We start from the raw sequence: 19,997 nt of genomic DNA, 5'->3' as shown, positions 1-19,997 counted from the left end.
GTCAATACTCGACAATTTAACAATTCAAGTGGATATATTAAAAAATACTAAAAATCGCTAAAAAAAATTACTAAATTTTAATTTTACCTCGAACACCAATTGGAAAACGTTACTGTAGACTATAGAGCACCATACTGGCTTTAATCTTAGTGACAGGTAGGGGGGCTACCAAAGATCCTGGCCTGGGTGCCCGTTGCAGGGTGTGGGGGCAATGGCGTACTGTGTGTATCAATGTAACACACGGGAACTAGACATACAATTAACTGGTTGACCGAAAAATTTAAAGAATTTGAAACAGTTTCACTATTGCTAAGTAAATTAAGTAGGTACCTAATAAGAATACATACAACCGAACAATATATTATTATGTACCTAAACATTAATTGTACAAACAAAAACACGCCAGTTACTGGTGGAAAAGATAAAAATGGTCTTCGAGTTACTATAAAAAGTGTAATGTTTACTGTTTAACAGTAAACAGACAACCCAAATGCAACTTTTGCTAATTTAAACGTAGAAGCAAACTGCAGAAAATGGGATAATTGCTACCTAATCCAAATGTGCAAAATTTTTCTTTATCTTAGTGCATTCAATCGATTATTGTTTTATAGTTTTACAGGGGGGAATCTCAGGTTAATTCAGAATAATAAAAGTAATAAAGGGGGATCGCGACATCAAACGTGTTGGGAATTAGTGATTACTTGAATATGAAATATATGAAAAAAGTGGACAGAAAACACAAAACTTTCAGACACTGATCGGGGCATTTAACACAAAAGCCAACGTCGACTCAAAATGAGCGCAATTTTCGCAACATCAGAGAATTTTGTGTCTCAAAAGCGTACGCGATTGTCAGACGCGGCGATTGACAGTCTGTGTTTTTTGAAATTCTATTTTAATAATTAATGTTTTGAATTATTTTTGTTTTCCTATTTCTATTTTGTTTGTCGTCTTACATAAATAAAAAAAATCATATTTTGTTGGAATTTGTCTGTTTTTACACTGATTTTAGGATTATTTCAGTTTTTTTTTTAATTTCTCGATATTTCGAGAATTCTTTTCTGCTAATTCCGAATCTCGAGAATTCAAAATTTCATCATTTCGGGAAATCCCGAATCTTGAGATTGAGATTTTCTCGGGAAATACCCAACTCTAATCACGCTCCGGTTATTTTTTAATTGCACAGGAGAATGGTTGAAAACACTTTACATAACGTTTCAAACAACGACGATAATATTTTTTGTTTGGCATTGCAATCACGGGGAGAATCGTAAACCACGGTATTTCGGGATTAATATTCGTGATTCTCGGTTATCTGAATAAAATTGTTGAAAATTGCGGCATTAATATCGATAGATTTACATTGTTTACGTTTATTGGAATGCATTTGGGCATTTTCGCCAAAGTTTGTACATGTTTGAAATTTGAGTAATATTATTTTTTCACTCAAATTAACCATTTTTATATAGCTAGCAGATTCCTTGTTCTATTGCTGAATTGGTGATAGCAATTTTTTAGCAAAATATTGATTAATACAATATTTATATCATTTTTTTATGACATTGGGCATAATAGGTTTCCGTTCCGTGACTACGAAACTAAGCTTATAAAACATGAATGAGACACTTTTTATCACTTAAAAGAGCTCTATTAGATTAAAAAAACCATACACTTAAAAATAAAAGTACAAGTAGTCAAAAAATATTATTGAATTTTAATTCATGTGCACATTTCGTTCCACTCCGTTACCCTATGTCTATAATGGCAGAGCATTTTCCCTTTAGTATTTGAAAAAACCAATCAAAGACAGTAATCTCTTTTACTAAATTTTATTGGAAAAATATATATGTTTCGTTATTTAATAATCAAATGAAAAATAGTTAACGTTCAACTTTTTTGGGGACATTTTCGGAATGGAACGAAATGGTAACGGAGTGTAATTTGTAAAGCTAAAGTTACATGTTACCATAAAAACAATTTTTTGTTTTATGAAATTTATTTGAATTTTTTGATAGTCAGATATATATTCAACGTGCGTCACAATAACAAAACAAATCAAACTTAATCACTAAAATAGACATATTTTATAATAAATTTCACAATACTAGTAAAATAAGGTAGGTAATAATTTTGACACACTATACATTACCATAACTTTTATTTGGCATTTATATTATTTGTAACTCAGATAAAAAATATTTTAAAGCAAATTAACAATATTTATGAAAAAAATTAAATCAGCAAGGGATTCGGACGCGAGTTTCTAGCGCGGCACGGAGTATATAACTTTTACGAAAATAATTACAGTCGAACTCGGTTATAACGATCTTGGACATAGCGAGATCTCGGATGTAATAAGGAAACATTGGTACTGTTCGGTTAAAGCGGATACAGCGGAAAACGCATTTTGAAAATAGCCGATAAACTGGATTATTTGTTAGTTTGGGTTAGTTTAGGTTAGGTTAGGTTGGGTTAGGTTATGTTAGGTTAGGTTAGGTTAGGTTTGGATAGGTTAACCTAACAAATAATCCAGTTTATCGGCTATTTTCAAAATGCGTTTTCCGCTGTATCCGCTTTAACCGAACAGTACCGAAACATTTGTTGACATTTGGTTTATGATTTTCGCCATACATTTAATTTATTCACTGTTATAACGAGCAACTTATCGGATATACCGAGCTAAAATACTGTTCATGTGTCGATCGTTTTCGACCCTACGCAATAAAATCCGATTGTACAGGATGCCGCCGGGGTCGGATTACATTTATGACACTAGTAAAGTGTCTTAAGCACCTACCTTATTGGTGTTTCGCCGACAATAATAAAAAAGTATCCACACATATGGTTGAAATATCCAAGGTTTGTGAAGTTCGTAGGTACCTACCAGAGTTCATTACAATAAACAACTTCTTTTGTAGTTTATGAATGCCATGCTCGTTTCGGGGATTTTTACGATGGTTTCCAAATTTTTTATTTTCGACTTTTTGTGTAATGTGACATGCTCATTTAAAAATACCTATTCTCTGATATAACGAGTAACGCTTATAACAAGCAAATTCAGTCGGTCCCATCTTCCTCGTAATAACCAAGTTCGACTGTATGTTGTCTTGAAATTTACTTGTATTCATCAACATAAAATGTAGCTATACAGGTTGATTGTAATCAAGACGTACTTTTCTGAAATTTCGCGAATACCTACAGTTCCAGGTATTAAATCTAATAGGGTACACATTTCTGTTAAACGTGACAAAAAATACTTTTTCATACATTTTTATAAATTTCTATGCCTAAAATGTATGGAGAAGTTTTAAAATTTTGGTGGCGTATAACAGAAAGAGTATGACAGAGCCAGTGCTTGTCTCGCAATTATTTCAGTCTGGTGTTTTTTCTTTTCCTTTTGTTGTTTTTGTATCTCTCCATACTTTTATATGCGCTAGTTTTGCGTATTCAGACATAACACATACTTTTTTAATCTTTATTATATAGTCAGGTTATTTTCTATATTTTTTACAGACAAAATAAAACTTTTTATAATGTATGAAGAACTAAACACACAATGTAACCCCAACTTTATGCATTCCATTTCGTTACTTTTACATTCCACATATACGTTACCACCAATATAGTTTCGGAGTGGAAGTAACGGATTCTGTTTTAGAAGTGGTTGAAGCCGAAATTTAGCTTAGTTTTATTGTTAAACCTGCGACATGTTTTATTATATCTATAGTATGAAAGATAAGCTCCATATGTATAGTATGTGAAATAGAAATATGTTATTTCTTACCTTACAAATCGTGGTAACAGTATTGGAACTTCTTAAATGACCAACCCAGAAAGCTACCTGTTCCGATAGCGATACCGACACACACCAACAATTTAAATTGTAAATGGCGATCAGTGTTATACAAGTGTTGCTACATTAAAAAAATACATATTTATAGTGGAAATTTTTCGCCTTTATGCTAAAATCATGGTAACGGAATGTGGAATTCCACTTTTTCAAATATCCTGGGACACACTTTAAACGTGATTTTTTTCAATGTTGCTCAAAATTTACGGAAAAACTGTATATTTTCCAAAAATATATAATGTAAGCTGTTGAAGACACTACGAATTCAATTTTGCACACTCAGAATTAATGACGAAATCAGACTTTGTTTATTTGAATTTAGGAGTGGGACATGGTAAAAACACACTACCTTTCGATCTAAATAATCAATTAAAAATATATACAGGTCAGACAGTTGTATTTAACTGATCGAATAAAGTAAATTAATAAATTTTCATGTTAAAAATACATAACTTTCCAATATTCTATAATATAATAACTATGAAAAAATCAATCAAAGTCATGGGACATGCCAAAAATGCAATGTACAAACTTTGGCGAAAATGCCCATTTATTAAAATTGAATAGGTGGATAAGTATATAAAGGATTATGTAATTTATTTTAGAACCCAAAATCTTGAAAAAATTAGACTGTGTCAAGTATATATCAATCAGCATTTTCTTTAAATACAATCTTAAATCTAACGTCCCAAAAATTTTGTACCAAAGAGATTGTATGCAGGTACCTACCTAATTCGTAAAGTAGGTATACAGAGATAAATAATATTAATTAAAATATCAAGAAACGAGTCATTTTCTTACACAAAAATATGTTGTTTCAGGTGAAAACTACATGAAGGATAATCCTGTGCACTTAATTAATAAAAAAAACTTATAAGATTGCTGATTAAAATAGAAACACCTCCGGTTTTAATATTTATTCAGAGTTCACAGAGATTGATCAACAATAAAAGAGAATACTTCAAATGGTACACGAAAATAGAATGACAAGATAAGATGACTCGCTCGACCCAATGAGCAGATGAACTTGCCAAAGGATTAGTTCACTTCAGATGAGTATCGCATTTAACAACTAGATAACCACACTTAGCACTAGAAAAGGATCTCAATAGTGTAAGGTGCTTAGTCTCAAAATAGAGGACCTGTGTGAGAGATGTGTGTATGTGTGTGTGTGTGATCAGAGAAAATCAGACTAAACTGAAGCTGACAGATTGTGAATGAAGATTACGAAGTGAACATAGTGTTAAATCCTATTCCGTCTACATAACGCTTGCATTCCAGGCAAGAGGGTATCTTTTCGAAGTCATGGCCGCTACACACTTAATTAGTGTTGCTATTTTTTATTTAATGCGTATTAGGTATGTAGGTACCTACTAAATATACACATAGATTACGAATGTTAAAATTATTTTTCTTAAAAATACATACCTACATAATTTAAAAAAAAAAAAAACCTCCGTTTCTAGGATATTTTCTCAGCCATGGTTACGAAGGTTTTCAAAAATCACCATAATAAGTACGATACACAATTAATTAATAAATCGCAGATTTCAATGCGCCAACGTGCAAAATATTTTTTTTATATAGCTACTAATTCAACTACACTAAAAACTTCACGGAATCGCCAGTATTACAAAATACAAAACGTTCATATACGTAAAGTCTTTGGTACCTATTATAATCTCTGTTATAATCTATTATAATCTCTAAGTAGGGGTTTATCAATTTTCTATAGTGTGTTATTGTTATCAATCAACTAGAAAGCTACACTGATATCAGCCGCTATTGCTTGCAAAATTCTAAATAAAGCAAACATCGCTTCATCACAATTTTATTATTGGGCTTTCGAGTGGTTCAGATACCATCTAAGAGTCGAACGTCAAAGCACTAGGATACGATCCACGTCGCCTCATGGCAGAGGTGAAGCCGCCTTCGGGGCCCGGCCAGGAGAGACGAGACGATCGTTTGCCGCCCACAGGCTTAGCCTTTTGTGAGTTCCCCCGCCCACGCGTAGCCCATCATTTCGCGCAAGCTTACTCAAGAAAAAAACACAGCCCACTCGGTGAAAACTTACAATCGATTGGAGAATAACCGGAAGTATTGAAACTTTTCGACAGTGTGATATTTCATCATGCGAGTCGCGGGAGCTTCAAGTCAAAAAGATTTACAAAAACTGTATGTTAGATAAGCAAGTACTGCTCAAACTTTTTTTAGTGACGTCATACAAGCATGTTTTTCATACGTAAATAAGTAAGTAGTATATTTTAGTGTACATGTATCCCGGGCGGCGAGATCGGGTGTATTATTATGTTAAATGAATCTTGCTTACTGAACAGAACGTATATACTTAACTATGCCTCGATTTTTAATGAAAAATGAGCAGCATTAGCTATAATACTGTTAGTAAAATAAAAATGAGTTCAAGAATGGGTAATGGCATATACCTACTGACGACTAGGATTTAGAGCCCACATATGTGTATAAGCTATTAATCTTTGGGGATCTACCTGGTAGAGAGTGATTAGTGATGAAAGCAGCGGTGGAGGAGATAGACGTGGATGTTTATTATCTTGATGCAGAGTACAGAGAGTTACAATGGTCGGAGTAAGATAACGGTCTAGTCTAGGTAGAGTGATCGCGGTGAGCTTTTGCTCAGACCGAGCCGCGATCTGGTAGCGACGACTATCGATCTACTTTTAAGCAGATGACTGTGTCGAGTGACGGACTCGAGATGAGTGGTAACGAGTTATGGATCGTCCTCGCTATTTATACAAATGAAATCAATACATTACTAGAGTGATTATCGCAAGTAAATAATCATAATATACACTGTTGATCTAGGTTATGATTGAGGAAATACTGACCATCGCTTTCGCCACTTTGATTTGTTTTGACAACAAAACATACATATTGAAGTGTGTCATACTTGTAATAGTGAGTGGTATGATTGCTACAAATTCGTTGATCGGCTTAATAACGAATGTCATAAAAATGTAATGATGTCGTCTCGTACTGCGATAAACGCAGTTATTTTACAAACTCAAAAATGGCGACCGTCGTCGAAGTGACAGTCATAGGTTGAGAAGAACTAAGCTAGCGGTGAAACGCTCATACATGTCGTCACTAGATTACTTAATTAATATTTACTGGGAATACTTTGTCCGATATTTAATTGTATTCAATTAAAACACTGATAAAGTAGTCAATAAATTATTATTTAAAGTTTATTATTAACTAGGTATTTTTTATAATTATTCAATTTATATTGTGCAGTTTGCAGTTTCACAAATCTTGACAATTTTAATATTTTAAATTAAATATCGGAGACGTGAGATGAGCAGTTTTGAATAAATATTTGAAACTGATTTGTATTCTGCTACCGTAACCGTACCGTGACAAGGTGACAACGGCAAGATATGATGGAACTTGAATATGTACTGGCAATTTTAGAGTAATCCACCATTATTTTAGCTACCAGAATTTTCAACGATTATTTACTTATAAATTACGATGTTTGCATGCGGAAAATTGGTATCGTTGATGGACGCCTAGTCGAAATAATTACACGTAAATTTTCGTATTTTTAGACACAATAAACAGCGTAATTGGCTTGACAAAATAAAATAATACACGATTTTTTACTGACACGAGCAAAAATCTTTTTTTTGCAAGACGCTTCCTTGCTTCGAGTTTTCGCGCAGGTTGGAAACCGACACAGCAAAAGCTGCTCTGATTTAGACACGCAGTGACGTCCCGTGGGGGTAGGCAGATTGAGCGTCGCTTAGGGGCGGCAGTTTCCTGAAGGGCGGCAAAATGAGGAGAATCATTAGTTATAATAGAAAACAACTACCTACCTACCTAAACTTAGTAATGACGAAAATATCTTTCCATTAAAAAAATCAGCTCACTGGTTGGAACTAAAATTTATTAATTAATTAACATAAAAGGCTTAACAGGACTGTATTTTTTTTGTCGGGTTCGCGATGTCTAGTTTACTTCCGTTGTCCTTGGACGTCACGTCCATAATGAGTAGCAATAACACGTGCAGATTTTCAAATTTTATTTGAATTATAGATAGGTACTTACATAGGTAATTTAAAATGTATCCAAATATTTTTGCACTATACCTATTACTCGCGAGTTTTGGAAGGTATCGGGTGTATTTTAAATGTATCTGAAACAGTGGACTCGCAATATTGTCTATTGAAGCAGAGATGTCATTTAAATTAGATTTAGTGGTATATATTTTCTTTTCATACAACACATTTCTCAGATATTGGAGTCATGAAAGGATGATAAAAATAATTGGGCGGCATTTTGGCGCTGCCTAGGGGCGGCAATTTGTCTAGGGACGTCACTGTAGACACGCCGGTGGCTGCCGTGTCATGAAGCAGGATAATAACATTGTGTTTAGGCTCCGCTGCCTCCAAACAAAAGACAAACAGCAATTTCCAAAACACAATACCAGAAAATAATAATGAACGGTGGCTTGAATTAAGTATCGTATCTATCTGGACGGATATATTATTATTCTACTAGGGAAGATTGTACATAAGTAGGCACTTGAATGAAAATCGTGCACTTCCGCGAATCGGAGCAATATAAAGCGCCAATTTAATGCTCAATTCGTTTTTCCTTTGTGAAGAATTTACGTGACTTGAAATAAGACGTTAACATTAAAATTGATAATAATTCATAATTCAAAAGTGACCTCCCACTACCTCGAGTGTAAACTTTTTTATACATTGTTTCTTTACCAGCCAGTACTTACATACGAGTATATATTATGCGTAATGGACGATCAATTTAAAATATGTCAAAGTTACCATAACGCGGTTTGGGGAGATGCTTGTCAGACATTTTCAATTAAATTTATTTTTTAACATATTGTGGACATTACAAATTATAAGTTTAAGACGTTCACAACATGACATGAAACATTATTATAAAGAAGAAGAAAAAAGTAATAAAAGTGATAAAAATGAAAATTTTCAAAGAGAACATAATATGTATAAACATACAAAAGCAGTGAAAATATAATTATAATATAGTATATAGTTCAAAAAAGAGTTGCTTACACAATGATCCAATACATATTAGGCTAAAGCCTTTATCAAACCAGATAATGCCCTTGATCCAATTTAACATGACACGGGAGTATAACCGTTGAAGCAAATGATGGTATTTATTTTGGTTACCGACAAACCAATTATTATTAATATCACTACAGTTCTAGGATGGGCCTGGCCACCTCTAGCATCGTTCTGCAACAATTCCTCCCATTTGCTTTAGATTACCAATTGTACACACTGACAGTCTGAAGATTTAATGCACTCCATCCAACCTCCGGAGATGTGGTCTAGTGGCGCGCCATCTTTCTTCTCATTTTGTCAATGTTAGGTGCTTCTACGTCGATCATCCTTTCGATAATACGTCCCGCCCTACGTAATCTTTAAATGTTTGTATACTTTACGATACCCATCTTATACTGTTGTTGCAGATAGTAGCAATGCAAAACAATATAAGTGGATAGGTACTTAGATGAGAAACTGTTCTTATACCTACTTCAAATAATCAATGCGTTAAAGTTCTCGTAATATGTATAGGCTTTGATTTAATTTGAATATTATAACTTTTATACATTGCGGAAGTATGTTGGGTTGCAGGTAACTTTGGTTTGTGATTGGGAGAAAAATACCGGGAAAAATTTAACATACTGTTAAAACATACAACATACAATATGCAAAGATTCACAGAAAGAAAACGAGGTTTCTAAGTAGCGTATACAATGAAAACTAGTGAGTACCTACTAATAATTATTGTTGGGTATATTATGTATAACAGTGGCGTATGGTGCTGTTGAAGGTAGGTAGGCTGTAATAGATAACTGAAAACAAGTCATAGGACAGCCATAGTTACAGTAGATACTTGAATTTGAATATTGTTCATCTTCAATATTATATTACACGAAAAAAGATTACAGGCACTAAAATAGATATTTAAAAAATAATACCCTAGAATGTCACTAGTTTTGATACTTTTTTACAATCGCGTGTAATTACGCTTATACCTCGGGACGGGAATGGGACAACTGGACGCCGGGATAATTGGACGCCGCACTGTCGTAGATACGTAAACAGAACGTAGACGAGGAATTTTAATCAGTTTCTATATACTACTTGGTAGTTTTAATTCATTTTACTCTTAACATAATATTTGTTATTGCGGATTGAGAATTACCATGCCCAAGGCTTTATATAAAAATAAAAAACTCTTTTTTCGTTGGAACTTAAATATACGCACGATTAAATCATTATTTACGTGTGCATATTTAAATTCTCACCAACTATTAAATCATAATATAATAATTTAAATATAAATAATATATTTTTTTAAAGTACTATTTATTTTAGAATTGCGTGGCATCCAGTTGTCCCGGCGCCAAATTATCCTAGACCCATCGGGACTACGGGACGAATCCAGCGCAAATAAACGGAAAACTAAAGGCCTTTATTACAGAAAGCCTCAGCTCACACGATAAAATGACACTAGTTTTGACACTTTTTTACAATCATGTGTAATTGATTGTATGTGTTATGTGCGTGAAATGTACCAAATCACTTGAAGCCTAAATAATAGTACCAATACTATCGGCCCAGTAGGAGTAGATACCTCATGCCCGTCTAGCCAACAATCAATTTATTATAGTAATACATTCCTACATATACGACAGATGTCATAGGCGAATAATATTATTTTTGTAGAAATACAAAATAATCAAGTTGTTATTTAAATACATTAATAGGCAACTACAAAATATTTTTGTTAAGAAGTTGGGCTTTAAATAATCGCCCAGTATGGAGTCTTCGCCACAGTTGTATAGTCTATGAATAGAACAAGTCATGAGTTTCCAATATATGTATAAGAATAGAGACTGAGATATCCGGGAGAAAATTCATATGCAGACGAACAAAGGTTCATTCATATATTTGAGCCGTCATCTGGAATAACAAATATATGATGGTACTAGACAAGAAAGTCAGCATATATTATTATGTATGTATATAAAACATGCGTACGTCTCGACCAAACACTTCAAAGTCTTGATTTGTGGATCTTCCAGATTAAATGAGATCTGTCTACATACTTATAAGAAAGGCTTTTTTATACACATAATATTTTTCCAGATATGTTATTGGATGTAACATGTCGATCGTATGGGCTCTCCCTTAGCGATAGTAGAGGTCAAACGCCAACCTAAATGACCATATATATTTTTTTTTATTAAACTATTATTTATTCAACGAAGAATACAATATAAAATTTAATAATGTAACATTCGTTATATTAAGATTCACAGAAATAAATAACTGGATGACGAATACTACATTCTTATATTTTGTGTATCATCCATTGAATAACAAATAGTTTAATTAATAAATATTAGCAAGTGCAAGTGGGTAGATTTAAAATTTGGAGAACCTGATGATGCCATCTAGGAATCAAGTTAAAATATCTCAATTCACAATCACAAAATGTAGTCGCCAATATTCCCGGAAATTGAGATACCACTTCTGACAGTTAATTAATAGTAAATTTCGGCGTATTCAATACAGTGCAGGTTGCTTAATTGAACTACATTGGGCGTAAACCGGTGGACCCACTTGGTATCCAATTTTTCTCAAGTGTTCGAAATCATGTGCTAAGTACTTAAAAATCGATGTCTAATGACGTCTAATTAAACATTGGCCTAAAACAGCGGAAGTGAACCAATGGCACGCGAAACAATTGAAGATCATGTAAAACGTCAAATACTGGCATGCAGAAAGTATGATTTTTGGAAAATGCATTCGACCTAGGATGCAATTTATTACATTTTGGAGTACAATCCATTGGTGAACCATTATTATAAATCAGTGGCGAAGGGTGACTTTTGGAAAGAGGTAGGCTGTGGAGATCTGATAAAAAGAACACACTTGTCAGGTATTCTTACGAGAAATAAGAAGATAATACGATATTACCTACTACTAATGAATATGTACACACTAATGACAACGACACACTAATTTAATGAAACTTCAAAAACTCACTGACGACATAAATTTAAGCGATAAGGTTTAAATTAAGTACGTATTTTTTCAAAACATTTATACACATAAAAAATCATTAGATAAAAGTTCTTTTTATTTTTAAAAACAGTCTATATTTATTAATATTCGATTAAACACCATAGATTTTTTTTAAATCATCTAATTATTAATTATTTAATTTTAGGCTCTGCGATCGGAGCTTACCTTAGTTCATACAATTTGATAGATTGGGCGGGGCTACGTGAAGTAAAGTCCATATGAAAAAAATTGGGAATTATTTGAAACATAATCCGTCCTTTATTTACGTCAAGACAGATGGCGCGCTGTGGTATATTTTTTAAAACCTTTGCAGATTGTTTTGTAGTTAATTATCTGTGTAATACATTCCTACACATACAGTATCTCTCGTTGGCAAAATAAATGGTACTGTTCGGTTATACCGGAGGCAGCGGAAAACGCATTTTGAAAATAGCCGATAAACTGGATTATTTGTTAGTTTGGGTTAGTTTAGGTTCGGTTAGGTTGGGTTAGGTTAGGTTAGGTTAGGTTAGGTTAGGTTTGGTTAGGTTAACCTAACAAATAATCCAGTTTATCGGCTATTTTCAAAATGCGTTTTCCGCTGCCTCCGGTATAACCGAACAGTACCAAATAAATTATTTTATAGAACATATAATCAAGTGATTATATAAATAAGTCAATATACAATTAAAAAATATTTTTCTTAAGAAGGTAGGCTTCAAATAAACGCCTAGTATGGAGTCTTCGCCACTGTTATAAATATTGATCGGCGCCTAAGCAAGACGCAAAATGTAGTAGTTTATTTATTTAAGGCAGGGCTTCACCAACTTGTGACAATTTTGAATCGTTGAAATCGAAAAAAAATATTTGGCGGGCCGCCCTTTTTTTTGTAAATATTTTCTGTTATTAAAAAACATAAGGCAACAGAAATGAAAAATTCTGGACCATTCATCCTTGCCAGAGGATATTTAATTTTAAATATAATTTTTAAAATTCGATATGAAGAATAAAAAATAATACAGATTTAACATAACTCTCGCGGGACACATCAAAAAGTAACGTGGGACACACTTTGTGAACCCCTGATTTAAGGGGTCGTCATTTGCAGTGGTTCAACTATGTACTAAGTTTAGTTTTTGATATGTGGATACATAATTGATTGATAGACAGAACTGTTTGAACTGTACGTAATAAGTACCAATTATTAATTTTGTTATGTATGTTAATTTAGTATTAGTTTTACTTTTATGACATATTATGATAAACAGAATATGCAAGGAGCGACTGGTTAATTGAGAGGATAATTTTGAACTGCTTATAATTTATGCTGATAGATGTTACTATAGGTACCCTGACATAAAATGAAGAAAAATAAGAGAAATTACTAGATATAAAAGGGGAAAAATGTTATTTCGCTATTCACAGCAGAATACGTTATAGTACCTAATATCTGCCATCAGTGAGATTTCCATCAAACGAAATTAGTATTATAGGTACAGGGAGATGGACAGAGTAGAGAGTTTTAAACTGATCTCACGAAACAGGATATTTCGTTTCCTGTGTGACTGGGGTCGTGGGACGACCCTAGTAAGGCGTGTAAGGCGAATACGATTGAAATGTGACGTCATAACTGATAATGATATCAGCTTGCTACTCGGTAGTTAGATAAAGATATTCAGTTTCTAATAAATATATACTTAATAAAACGTGATGTTACCTTCAATGAACGGCAGAGGGTCATGCAAAATTTGTATTTACATTTAATAAACGGAAGTTCCCACGTCGTCACAATATTTTTTCTTTATAAGTAAAGAATTTATATTGGGCATCACAAATAATACAATTTTATACGTTGATATAGGACGAACAACTATCATGGTTAAATTTACATTTCATAGTTTTATAGGTAGTTTTACGAGCCTTGTTTGTACTGTAATCAACCTACATTATTTGTAAAAAAATGATCGGGCATAAATAGATAAAATTATCGAAATGATAAGAGTGCATCGGTGTTGCAAATATGTTGGTGATACTTACTACCCATCTGTAACTTAGTTCTATAGGGAAACAACGCAACTTTTCAAGATTTAAGTTAATAATCCCATGATATATTAGAATGAGATTATCTTTATAATTCAGCAAAAAAATAAACCACAACAATTCTTCCATGAGTCATAAAGTCAAATAACCCTTTCTGTAATTAATCATGAATTCAATTATATACGGGGATGTCTAGTTGATTCTTTATTAAACTATAAATATTGTACAATTTCTTTATACTAAATACAAAAAACGCATTTCCCACGAAAATCGAGGACTTAAAACTGAAACGAGAATTTGTGCAAAGTTTTGAAACTACAACTTAGACTTAGGACATGGTTTTTTTGAGTTGTTTTCCTATTGAATTATGGTATCGCTATAATGGTGTTGCATTTTGAATAAATTTTAATATTAAATTCCTTTCCGTAAATTTAGACTTTTCAAAAATAAAAAAATAAAACATGATCCAAAATGTATCTTTGCTTTTTGACGTTACGGCACAGTTAAAACTATTCTACTACTAAACTACTCAAAATCGAGGATTGCCTACTCCTATTGCGCATGGTCAAGTCCCTCCTGAATATAGGCTGTGACACGAAACAGCCAAATTTGATCGTAGTGCTAGTTATAACTCATACTTCGAGAGCAATATGGTAAATTGTTTGTAGAAAATGATGAATGTCCCATATTGAAATACATGGAAGTAGGTACTGCGAACACTGAACTGGTTACCCCATTGAATGAAAAAATAATCAATGTGTACCTACTATCATCGTAATTTGCAATTCTGTGTCCTGTCTATTATAGTCGGCATTGGCGCATTTTATAAGTGACGGAATATAATGTGTGATTGTCACTTTACCGTGTAAAGAATTATAAACCTACATTATGTAAATGCCTATTAATTCTCGATAATAAAATAAAAGTAGGTATCGATATAAGTACTCAGTTTGGTAAGTAATGCTAATGATTAAATGAATAATGATTTAAATGTTAAAACAATCGCTACTGTCAAGATACTAGGTGCGCACTTATATCAATCAAAATGGCTATTTTAAAAATGTAATAGATTTCCAGACACGCGAGCCAAGAAAGAAATGAAATTGAGTAATACTTGGGTAGTTAAAAAAAAACGTACTTTGTAATAAAGAAAGTTTTTAATTATTCAGGCGATCAATTGGATTTAACTCGAGCTATTTTACATCGATTAAAAGTATACAATTAATTAATTCCGTATTGTACTTGCTGGTTTTATAAGGAAACTATTTTTTTGTTATGAATAAGTAGGTACTTAGTGACATTTATCTAGCCAAGTGTTGTTAGCTGCAGTTGGCAATAAAACAAATAAGTATTACAAAACACAGTGAGATAATCGAATTGGGTACTGAATAGTTTTTCAGACAGTCTCAATTTTTGCTTTGTATCATGTCATTAATTATAATAATACTTACGGAAAATCTCGTTAAATTGCTGATTATTTTTAATCAAAATTATGTATGTACTTACACTTTTTTGACAGCAACGAAGTAGAACAACCGAGTTTTTTGGCGCGAAACTTTATATAATATAGCAGTGATGACAAACCTATGACATGATTTTGCATGGCACGCGAAAGTTTTATTTTGAAGAGAAAAAAAATTAAGCAGGTACCTTGTAATATTTTTTTAAAATTACAAGAGAGTTTTACAAGCAAACATGACATAGCCATGCGTATTTTCTTCGGTTCTTAATATTATTATTTACCAATAATATTTACCAATCCATGTGCAAACGGAAACGATGAAATTCGTGCATAAATAATGACAGATCACATTGTATAAAAAATAGCAGGCGAATACTCTTCAAGAATAAGAATAAATATTACGTTCTAAAATTAATGTAAATATCCCTATAATTGTATTGGTAGGTCCTTAGGCTGTATGCGCCACACATAATATTGTCGCACTGACCTCATCAGGCGGCGGAAAAAGCCGTGCCCCGAACCTCTGATTGTGATCGGTTTACAATGCATGAGACCAATCAGACACTTAAAAATAAAAATATTCAATCAACAAACCCGATGAAATGTATCGGCAGTCATTCAAATATAAACAGCTGATTGTGATTTTGCCTCAAACATAATCGCAAAAAACGGAAAAAAATAAAATATACCTACTATATGAAGGAAGCGTGGTTAAAATGCTTCCACGATCTCTTTGAAGATGGAAATAATTATTCAAAGAATAAAACATATGCATTCGGCTAGAAACAAGGCGAAACAGAGAATTTCAAGAAGTCAATCGTAATTTTCAAACTGTTTCAATAAAATTCTTAAAAAAATATTTGGGAAATTTTGGCACGCGTACGTAAAAAGGTTCGCCAACCCTGCAATATAGCTTGTATAGGTAGTAGAAATGGGTTTGACTTAATACGTTAAATGAATGGCTGACAATCATTTCTCGGAAATAAATCTGTTAAGAAACTTCTCCAGAAGGTGGTGAATATTAACATCGGATTATTCGAGTCAAAACCCTTGAGAACAAAACGAAATTTCCAGCTCATTGGATATACCTACAGATTACGATTACATTATATTATATATGCACATGGGTACCAACACAACAAAGCAACAAAGACAAAACATTGTTATTTTTCTTAATTACAAAAAAGACAATAAACATTATTTTATTACCCATTGTTATTAATGCCAGAGACAACAAAGGTCATCCAATACGATTTAAATTCATTTCACAAAGCTACGATAAAGTCGCACTGAATAGAGCAATCATATCGCAAAATAGCCATAGAGTAAAATTACTTTTAAATGTATGGGTATACTTAAATCACAATGTGTTGCAACTAAAGCTAATTGAATCATTAGGGATACATAACAATAGGATTCCATAACCTTAATAACTAAACAAAGAAAAAATATTTTATAGTAATATTATTGCGCAGTTTCCTAATTACTTAGATATAAAAAATAATTACTAGTGGCGGGTGAAAGAGCATCATGAAACACCCTATACAAGTATACACTATACAGCCTTAACATAGATACTGTATTTGAATTAAGTGTATTATGGTAAGTTATTTAATTGGTATTTATTACCTATAATACATACGTTTCCTATACGATAACAATAAAATTTACATTGAAAACCTAAGCAGGCATACCAAATGTAACATTATTATGTATGTAGTTGAATATTGAAAACTAATACATTAGTATGTAGCAGTGGTGAAGGGTGGAGGTAGGCTGTTAAGATCCGACATAAAAGCGCACACTAAATTGTGCCAGTTATACTTATTTATTTTCATTTAACTAATAATACAGATTACATGTGGTGCTGGTTAGTTTTTCAAATTCAATTGCCTTATCTAAACCATCATTGTGGAGGTAGGCTGTCGAGATTGGACATAAATATAGTACAATTATACAAAAATACATATGAATGACAAAGTTTAGCGTGCACTATAGGTATATAATACATATGTCGGATTTTAACAAGCTACCGTTCGCCACTTGTATGCAGAATATGTAGTTGTAGATAGTATTACTGTATATCAGTGGCGGGATAACTTTTCGTGTTGGAAGGCCGAATTAAGTTTGCTGTTACCTAACAAGGGCGCATTCAAGAGACTTCAAATTAGTTTTGCAAAAACGTTAAAAAATTATACGTTTGTAATCATTGGTTCGATATTCTAGTAACTTGTATGGCTTTTATTGGTGTGATCGATGTATTCTCCGGAAAATAAAGGACAAAAAGTGGGTGAAGTCAACATATAATAATTATTCTAAAGGACACCGCGTTCAAATAAATGACTGTCGTGTACAATAAAGGCCGAATGGTCACCGTAATAATAAATAAGATTTCTTAAAATGTGGAGGTACCTACTTACTAATATTTTATTAACTCTTCCTCTTGGGGTCAAAGCACACTGCGAGTCGCTGTGCGATACGCGTTTGACGCGAGAGGCGTAAAAAGTACTTGCTTAGTGCGCATCGCACGGCTTCTTGCAGTGTGCTCCGCCACTTAATGTTATCGGGGCTTGATTATGGACTAGGTATGTGGTCTGTACGGGTAGAGGTAAAATTAATAAAAATTGCGTTTTGAAAACAGAACACGCCGTGAATTATTCCATACTATATTTTTGAAATTCAGAGTACTATGTACCTACTGTAAAAATTACATTACGTATATAATTATACTTTACGCCCGATTCTCAATGAAGAAAAAAAACGATTGGCTGCACGAAAGATCTAAAAAATGATAGCAGGAATCAGATTATGAATGGTAATTAAAAAAAACAATTATGTATGGATCCACCACTGTAAGTTGTCCGCTGAGTGAGGGCGCCACATCCAAACATTCGACATACCATTCAATACTTTTTATACTGTGATGAGATGACGTAGTTCTAAATTCGAACACCTGACGATTTATGATAGTATATCATAGCTTTTAACAATAAGAAAATAATATGATACATGATAAAACTTTACAAATTCTTTGGTTTCAAGAGTAAACGAATTAAGCACCGCAGGCGAAACTATTCACATTATTTACAAGAAATGTATAGGTATTCGGTGTAATTTATCATAATTATTTTTACTTCTTCTATGGAACTTTCTTTCAATGCATAAACCAGCCGTAATCACTTAGGACATAGTTTAAGTATATAAGTACGATTGTTGACATTTTTTATTATATTTTGTCATGAGAGGTTAGGTATATTGATTGTTTGATTTGAAGTACCTACAACGGATTAAAAAAAATGTTTAGACCCCTATTATAAGTGCTCTCTCGATCAGTAAAGTTTTATTATAATTGTAGGTACCGATGTTAGTAAAAAACATATAGAGATATAATATTATTATCAAAAAATATTCTAACCCAATGGTAAGTAGAAAAGATGCTGGACATAGCTGGAGCTGGCCTAGTGGCACTGCAGGAAATGCAACGAAGAGATGAAACTGACAAAACCATTGGCTTGCTGGGCCATTATTACTTTCTTAGTTTTCGCGTTTGGATGACAAAAGAATATGATTTTATTTTGTTATTGCAAATCTACACTATAATTTCAATCTGGCACGCACGATAATTAAGAAGCACAATGTACTGGAGGTTATCTACGTAAAAAAATAAACAAAAAATAATAACATACATCATACCTATACTTGCGCAAGTTTGTTTATTTGCATTTTTGTGAACAAAAAATACCCGATTATTCTAGTCAATTGAGGCAGTATTATTTTGTGTATATTATAGTATACTGTATCCTAAATTTTATTGTTATGATAAAATGTCAATATTTAGTTACTATAATGTGCAACTGAAAACACCAACAAATGAAATACCTTATTTTATATACGAGGCACGTAAATAAAATTAACAACACCATTTAAAAATTTAAACGAAAACACCTGCGTGAATATTTAGGTTCTTTATAAATACTTACAATAAAATTATTAATAAATAATGTGACTCACAATATCGACTGGAAACCACTCAAAAAGGTGAAACAATTTGCACGAAATCAAACAAAATAAAACAACACTCAATGTTCTACCTGGAAGGATAGCTGATGAACCTTCGTACCAAGCACACAGAATTATCACTTATTTTATAAATATTTTTTGAATTGTAAAGTACTAAGAATGTTCTTATATCCACTTGTTTACAATTACAAGACAAATAGACTTCTCAATCACATGGAAATGTCAATATAAACGGATTATCTGTCTATTTGAAAACCACAGCTACAACCACACAGTCAAAACACTATCGCTCAACTGACAGTTATAACAAAAGAGAATTTGTATCAACCATTTTGACAGAAGTGTCATGGACGATAACAGAAGTTGAGAAAATTATCGCTAGATGTACTGTACATATTTTAATAAAATACTTCCATCGAAGATCGGTAGATGACTAGGTTTTCCGTTGATATTCTTCTGAAGGAAATCTGCTTGCTCTAAATAATAATAATTATTGTAAAAATAATGCTGTCAATGA

General features: G+C 32.7%; 1 protein-coding gene across 3 annotated transcripts in view; it reads right to left on the bottom strand.

Moving 5' to 3' along the window:
- The window catches only part of LOC147072614 (uncharacterized), a 205,793-nt gene extending 186,017 nt beyond the window's left edge, over nucleotides 1-19,776 (bottom strand). The window contains exon 1 of one of the 3 annotated variants that reach the window (XM_085947017.1): nucleotides 19,552-19,776. The gene's annotated coding sequence lies outside the window, so the exon portion shown is untranslated. Of the gene's footprint in view, nucleotides 1-19,440 lie in introns of all 3 variants that reach the window. The other 2 variants (XM_085947015.1, XM_085947016.1) reach the window with 2 other exon arrangements.
- Nucleotides 19,777-19,997: the final 221 nt, after the last annotated feature.

The sequence above is a fragment of the Rhyacophila brunnea genome, unplaced genomic scaffold (assembly GCF_057557595.1).
Source record: "Rhyacophila brunnea isolate RB1 unplaced genomic scaffold, BYU_Rbru_1.0 scaffold_2, whole genome shotgun sequence".
Taxonomy (NCBI): Eukaryota; Metazoa; Arthropoda; class Insecta; order Trichoptera; family Rhyacophilidae; genus Rhyacophila; species Rhyacophila brunnea.
This window is presented reverse-complemented; position numbering and strand designations above follow the sequence as displayed.